Below are 7,694 nucleotides of genomic sequence, written 5' to 3' on the forward strand. Positions count from 1 at the left end.
TAAGGTATTACTTGGACGACCCAGTGCACTTGCTGGTTAGTTGTGCGAAGTTGTAAGAGAGTAATGTGAACATTGACATCAAAAACTTCATGCACCACTAAGTCTCAGGTTGCTGAGGTTTTGTCGGAAGGTCGGGTAAAGGAATGGAACATGATGTCGAAGATTGCAGCCCTAGAGAAAAACTTGGCTGAACTAAAATTAGGAAAAATAAGGTTGTATCTACTAATGCTGTCCATTCTCTTCGACTAAAAATGATTGAAAAGGCTCATGCTTCCAAACTTTCAGGTCGAGATGCTCTAGTCGAAGCAGTCACTCAAGCCACCGATGCCTAAGAAGCAACGCAAGAGTCCTCAAACCTTGGCCAACGTCAATAGGATCTGAAACTTATTTTTAAGAGCTTACTTTAGCCTTCTTATTTATACTTATTTTGTTTAGCCTTTTTGGCTTTATTTTAGTGATAATTATATTGATTTACGAGCATCTTACGTACTTTTCTTGGGTGTTTCTTAGGTGAACTTGATGAATTTTTGCTTAATTATCCTGTGCTTTTATATGATATTTTATTAGTACTTTGAGTCCTTTGATCTCTTATTAAATGTAAGAAAAGGATAGCAAATGAGAAGCAAAGCATAAGCAAAAGAAAGCAACCAGAAAAGCATCCTACAAGAGGCAGAGAACTGGCATTTTACACGCCAAACAGGGGGCGTGCAACATGCCCATACAAGACTAAAGCAGAGAACCTGGCATTTTACATGCCAGACAGGGACGTGGTATGCCAGGCCAAAGTTCCAGGAAGGCAAAGATGGCGGCGCAAGTGGTGGGTCACAAGCAAGCTCCTAGGTGTGCAACACGCCCAACAAATTCACTCCCAGGATGCCCATTGCTTTGACGTGTGACACGTCGAGAAACCGGCGTGCCACATGCCTAATAAAGAACCCTGCATGCAACACGCTGAGATGCGGCGTTGCATGCTGGGCCAACTTTTCAGAGGATCAGACCTAAGGCAATTTGAGAAAGAAATGGGCGTGTAACATGCCATGGAAATACAACTCCCAAGGACATGCATGCATGGTGTTTTACACACCAGGATGAGTGGGTGGTGCACGGAATTACACTTCGTACAACTGAATCATCAAGTGCACTAGGTCGTCCAAGTAATACCTGAGTGAGTCAGGGTCGATCCCACGAGGATTGTGATTTAAAGCAAGTTATGGTTATCTTATTGATCTTAGTCAGGCGGATAGAAAAGTTGGTTGGTTGTTTAAAGCGCATAAAAGTAAAATAAAGATAACATTACTCAATTGATGGTGAATGCAATGATAAGAAGATGATTAAGCCTTCAGAGATGCTTTATTCTTCTGGATCAATTCGGTTTTACTGTCTCCTCCAACTGTGAATGATTTCTTCTATGGCAGGTTGTATGTGATCAATGCCTTAATTGAGAGGTCACCGATTCTCCTCTAGAGCTGAACACCAGGGTTAGTGGGCATCCAGTTTGATTGAGGGCGAAGCTCCTGCAGTCCATTCCCCTTAGTGATCCTACTCAAAATGCCATAGACAAGGTCAAATCTTCCAGATGAGAGAATGCTATGCCTTTGGTTCTAACCTCTACCACAAAGACTCTAATCTCCCCATACCTCGGCTGAACTGGTGTCTCGAGAAGTCCCCAATAAAGTCGTGGATTAGCCATCTAAGAGATGTATAATCAAGCTAGTGGTTCATCATTATCCGATGAAAGACTCACTCTGAACCAATGTAGAATGGTATAACCTTGTGCCGGTTCAACACATTCATAATGATGAAGAACGAAGATACATCTTAGAATAGAGAAACAAACACGGATTGAAGATAGAACAGTAATACTTTTAATAATCCATAAAACTCAGCAGAGCTCCTCCCCTCAACCTAGGAGGTTTAGAGACTTAAACTGATAGAAAAATACAATGAAACGTGTAAAGTGTTCGAAGATAATGGTTCCTTCGTTGTGGGCACTGGACGCGAGAATAGGGCAAATGGCTGGCGTTGAACGCCAGTTTTAGGCCTTCAATTCTAAAGCAAGGTATGAATTATTATACATTGATAGAAAGTCCTGGATGTTAGCTTTCCATAGCCATTCAGAACACTCCATTTGAACTTCTATAGCTCCGAAAAAGCTCTTTCGAGTGTAAGGAAGTCAGATCCTAACAGCATCTACAGTGCTTTCTCTGCCTCTGAATCAGACTTTTGTTCCAGCTCCTCAATTTCAGCCAGAAAATACCACAAACTCAAAGTAGAATCTAAAAATATGAATTTTGCACTAAAACCTATGAAAAATTAATAAAACTTAAACAAAACATACTAAAAACTATATGAAAATGATGCCAAAAAAGCGTGTAAAATATCCGCTCATCACAACACCAAACTTAAACTGTTGCTTGTCCCCAAGCAACTAAAAACAAAGTAGGATAAAAAGAAGAATAAGATACAATAAATCTCAGAGTTTTCAATGAAGCTCAGTTTCAATTAGATGAGTGGGACTTAGTAGCTTTTTGCTTTTGAATAGTTTTGGCATCTCACTATCCATTGAAAATTAGAAGTGTTGGCATCCTTCGAAACTTAGAATTTAGATGATATTATTGACTCTCCTAGTTTAGTTCTTTTTTTATTCTTGAACACAGCTTTTTAGAGTCTTGGCCGTGACCCTAAGCACTTTGTTTTCCAGTATTACCACCAGATACATAAATGCCACAGACACTTAACTGGGTGAACCCCTTAGGATTGTGATTTAGCTTTGCTAGAATCCCCAGAAAGAGGTATCCAGAGTTCTTAAGCACACTCTTTGCTTTGGATCACGACTTTAACTGCTCAGTCTTTGGATCACGACTTTAGCTGCTCAGTCTCAAGCTTTTTACTTGATACCTTCACACCAGAAGCATATAGTTAGGGACACTTTTCATTTGAAGTGCTTAGGCCAAGATTTTGTTTCTTTTAGGCCCTCCTAACCATTGATGCTCAAAGCCTTGGATCCTTTTATCCTTGCCTTTTGGTTTAAAGGATTATTGGCTTTTTGCTCTTGCCTTTTGGTTTAAAGAGCTATTGGCTTTTTCTTCTTTTTATCTCTCTCTTTTTTTTTCGCAATCATATATATATATTTAAGAGATAGATGATCATGCAACAAGAACAAGAGAACAAACAATAAAACATGACAAAAAACAGAAAAATAACATAAGAAAAGGGGATTAAGAGAACGAATCCACCTTAGTGATGGCGGCTACTACTCCTCTTTGAGGATCCAATATAGTGCTTGATCTCTTCAATGTCACGCCCTTGTCTCTGTTGTTCTTCCCTCATAGCCCTTTGATCTTCTCTTATTTCATTGACGATGGTGGAATGCTCTTAATGCTCCATCCTCAACTGATTCATGTTAGAGCTTAATTCTCCAAGAGAATTATGCAATTGGTCCCAATAGCCTTGAGGAGGAAATTGCATCCCTTGAGGTATCCCAGGGATTTCTTGCTAAGGCGGGTGCACAGGCTCATGTGCATGCTCTATAGTTTGCTCCATCCTCTTCTTAGTGATGGGCTTGTCCTCCTCAATGAAGATATCTCATTCTATGACAATTCCAGCTGAATTGCATATGTGACAGATAAGATGAGAGAAAGCTAACCTTGCTTGGGTGGAGGGCTTGTCCGCCACTTTGTACAATTCTTGAGGTATCACCTCATGTACTTCCACCTCACTCCCAGTCAGGATGTAATGAATCATGATGGCTCTATCAGTGGTTACTTCTGACCGATTGCTAGGAGGGATGATAGAGCGTTGGATGAATTCCAACCATCCTCTAGATATGGGCTTGAGGTCAGGCCTTTTTAGTTGGACAGGCTTGCCTTGGGAATCCCTTTTCCACTGTGCTCCTTCCACACAGATGTCTGAGAGCACTTGATCCATTCTTTGATCAAAGTTGACTATTCTAGTGTAAGGATGTGGGTCTCCTTACATCAAAGGCAAGTTAAATGCTAACCTCACACTTTTCGGACTAAAGTCTAAGATTCTCCCTCGGACCATGGTGCTCCAATTCTTGGGATTTGGGTTCATACTAATGTCATGGTTTTTCGTGACCCATGCATTAGCATAGAACTCTTACACCATTAAGATACTAACCTCTTGGATGGGATTGGTTAGGACTTCCTAACCTCTTCTTCGGATCTCTCTTCGGATTTCCAGATACTCATTCTTCTTAAGCCTAAAAGGGACCTCAGGGATCACCTTTTTGTCTGCCACTACTTCATAGAAGTGGTCTTGGTGGGCTTTGGTGATGAATCTCTCCATCTCCCAAGATTCGGAAGTGGCGGCTACGGCTTTTCTTTCCTCTTTCTTGAGAGTTCTCCAACCTTGGGTGCCATAACTGGTAATGGAAAGCAAAAAGCAACGCTTTTCCCACATCAAACTTAAAAGTTTTGCTCGTCCTCTAGCAAAAATAAATAAAAGAGAAGAATGGAGTAGAAGAAGAAGAAAATAGATGGAGATGGAGGGAGAGAAGGAATTTGGCCAAGGGGAATTTAGAGTGTATGAAGTGTGTGTATGAAGGTTTAGTAAGATGGGGTATTTATAGGAGTGGGCTAGGTTAGGATTCGGTCACGGGTGGGATAAATGAGAGGGAAGAAGTGGGGTAGGTAAAGATGCTGTGGTCCTGAGGGACTAGGAAATTCAGATTCCCTGCCCTTCTTCATGGGCGTTGAACGCGCAGCACTATGCTCTTGGCTGGCGTTCAACGCTAGCTATACTGCCAATTGGGGCGTTGAACACCCAGGCTATGCATGTGGTTGGCGTTGAGGCGTTCAACACCAACAAGTCTGCCAATTTGGGCGTTGAACGCCCAGCCAGTGCTCTCTGGCCAGCAAGACACTCTATCCAGAGTGTTCTGATTTCATTGCTGAACTTTTCTGTCTCTGTTCTGACTGCTTCACATGATCATGAACCTAAAGAAATAACTAAAAGAACAAATTTAAGGAATTAAAAGAAATAAAAATAACTAAATAGGGTTGGGTTGTCTCCCAACAAGCACTTCTTTAACGTCACTAGTTTGACGATTAGCTCCTTACGGAGATTGATATGGGCTCAGAATTTCGCCCCTTATAGTGAAATTTCTTCCTGTCTTCTCATGAATGAGCTCCATATGCTCTAGAGATAAGACACAACTCACTGTATGTGGTATGACTGGTTTCTTGGTGAAGATAACTCTCATGCCAGGTGAGAGGCCTTCATTGGGGACTTTCTTGTCCTTCCATCCTTTAGGTTCTTTCTTCTTAGTACCTTTGGTCTCAGTGCTTGTTGATGACTGCGCAACACCAAATATAGAATTGATGTTTGGGGGCTCAGTAAATCTCTGCACTGAAAAAGATGGTTGGAACACTAAGTGTTGCACAGTTATCTCTCTTTTTTCAAAGGGAGAGTTGGGGTGAGGCATCTTGAACAGAATGTGATCCTCCCCTAGTTGTAAAATCAGTTCTCCCTTAGCTACATCAATGATAGCATTGGCAGTGGCTAGGAAAAGTCTTCCAAAGATGATGAATTCATCCTCATCTTCCTCAGTATCTAAGATTATAAAGTTTACAGAGATGTAAAGGTCTTCAATCTTTACCAATACATCCTCTACTAAGCCATATACTTTCTTCATTGAATTGTCTGCCATCTCTAGTGAGATATTTGTAGCTTGTACCTCAAAGATTTCCAACTTCTCCATTACAGAAAGTGGCATGAGATTTATAGTTGACCCTAGGTTACACAAAGCCTTCTTAAAGGTCATGGGGCATATGGTACAAGGAATTAGGAAGCATCCAGGATTTGGAAGCTTTTGAGGTAGCTTCTGCTGTACCAAAGCATTGAGTTCTTTGGGAAGCACTGGAGGTTCTACCTCCAAAGGTTTTGTACCAAATAACTTAGCATTCAGCTTCATGAGAGCTCCTAGGTACCGAGCAACTTGCTCTTCCTTAGTAGCCTCATCCTCATCAGAAGATGAGTATTCATCAGAACTCATGCACTGTAGGAGTGCATGCAGGAGAACCTCTATGGTCTCTACAATGAGCCTTGGTTTCCTTAATTCTTGGATAGAAATTTCTTTAGTAGGTGCTGAACACCCAGTAGATGTGCCTTTACTGGCGGTCAACACTAGTTCTGGTGGTTCTTTGGGCATTGAACGCCCATCATGCATCCCTTCACTGGTGTTCAACGCCAGTTTCTTTGCCAAGTTGGGCGTTGAACACCCAGTAAGACCTTCCTTACTGGCGTTCAACGCCAAATTTCCTGCCAGTTTGGGCGTTGAATGCCCAGTGAGGACTTTCTCACTAGCATTCAATGCCAACTTCTATGCCAGCTTGGGCGTTGAATGCCCAGTGAAGTTTTCCTCACTGGCGTTCAATGCCATCTGGGTTTCTCCAGATTCGGCCTCATCCTCAGTGGTGATGGCCTTGCATTCTTGTCCTGGGTTTACTTCAGTATTACTAGGAAGAGTGTCAGGAGGAGACTCAGGGATTCTCTTGCTTAGTTGACCAACTTGTACCTCCAAATTTCTAATGGAGGATCTTGTTTCAGTTATGAAACTATGAGTGGTCTTAGAGAGGTTGGAGACTATAGTTACTAAGTCAGAAAGGCTCTACTTAGAATTCTCTGTCTGTTGCTCAGAAGATGATGGAAAAGGCTTGCTATTGACAAACCTATTTCTCCCACCATTATTATTATTAAAGCAGTCCTATCCTGGCTATCCTTATCAATGATGATGAGAATTGAATCTTAATTTCGCTTTGTTAACCTTTACTAAGATAAAAGAAGGTCAAGGGATTAATTGGGTTGATCTTCGGATCCTATTTTATTTTCTAAGAAAAGATTGTGATTCTTGAAGCTCAATTCAATTAACAAAGATAACAATTATCAAGCATGTTTGAGTTTGATAACTCCTGAGTTACTGATTTCTTAACCAAAACCAAAAGGAGAAAAGTAAATCTACTGGAATAAGAATGTCTTCAGATTGGGAATAATTGTAACTAATAAATAAAAGAAAGCAATATTAACTGAAATAGCTCAAATAACATTAATCCAAAATAATAATCTGTAACATGGAAGAATTCATAAATTAAATTGCAAAAGTAAATAATCAACTAAAGTAGTGAATAAAAGTAGAAGAGAAGCTTGAAGTAAAGGAACATTAAATCTGGGATCGAGAGTTACTCCCGAATTAAGAGAAATCCAAAATCCTAATCCTAAGAGAGAGGAGAGAACCTCTCTCCAAACTAAATCTAACTCATCCAAACTAAACTAAAGTCGTCTCTCCATGAATGGATGCATTCCCTCACTTCATAACCTCTGGTCTATGCCTTCTGGACTTGGATTTTGGCCAAAAAGGGCTTCAGAAATCGTTGGGGGCGTTTTCTGCAATTTTTGGTGCGTGGCCTCTGTCACGCGTCCGCGTGGGTCACGCGGTCGCGTCATTCGGAGCTTTTCTTGTCACACGGTCGCGTCAGTCATGCGGCCGCGTCATATGTGTTTTGCTTAAGGCGCGGTCGCATCAGTCATGCGGCCGCGTCGCTGTTGATTCACGCTTGGCATGCGTCCGCGTCGCCCATGCGATCGCGTGGATACCAGTTTCTTTAGAAACTCCGTTTTGTGCTTTCCTTCCATTTTTGTATGTTTCCTTTCCATCCTTTAAGTCATTCCTGCCT

Source organism: Arachis ipaensis, chromosome B02 (assembly GCF_000816755.2).
Source record: "Arachis ipaensis cultivar K30076 chromosome B02, Araip1.1, whole genome shotgun sequence".
Lineage (NCBI taxonomy): Eukaryota > Viridiplantae > Streptophyta > Magnoliopsida > Fabales > Fabaceae > Arachis > Arachis ipaensis.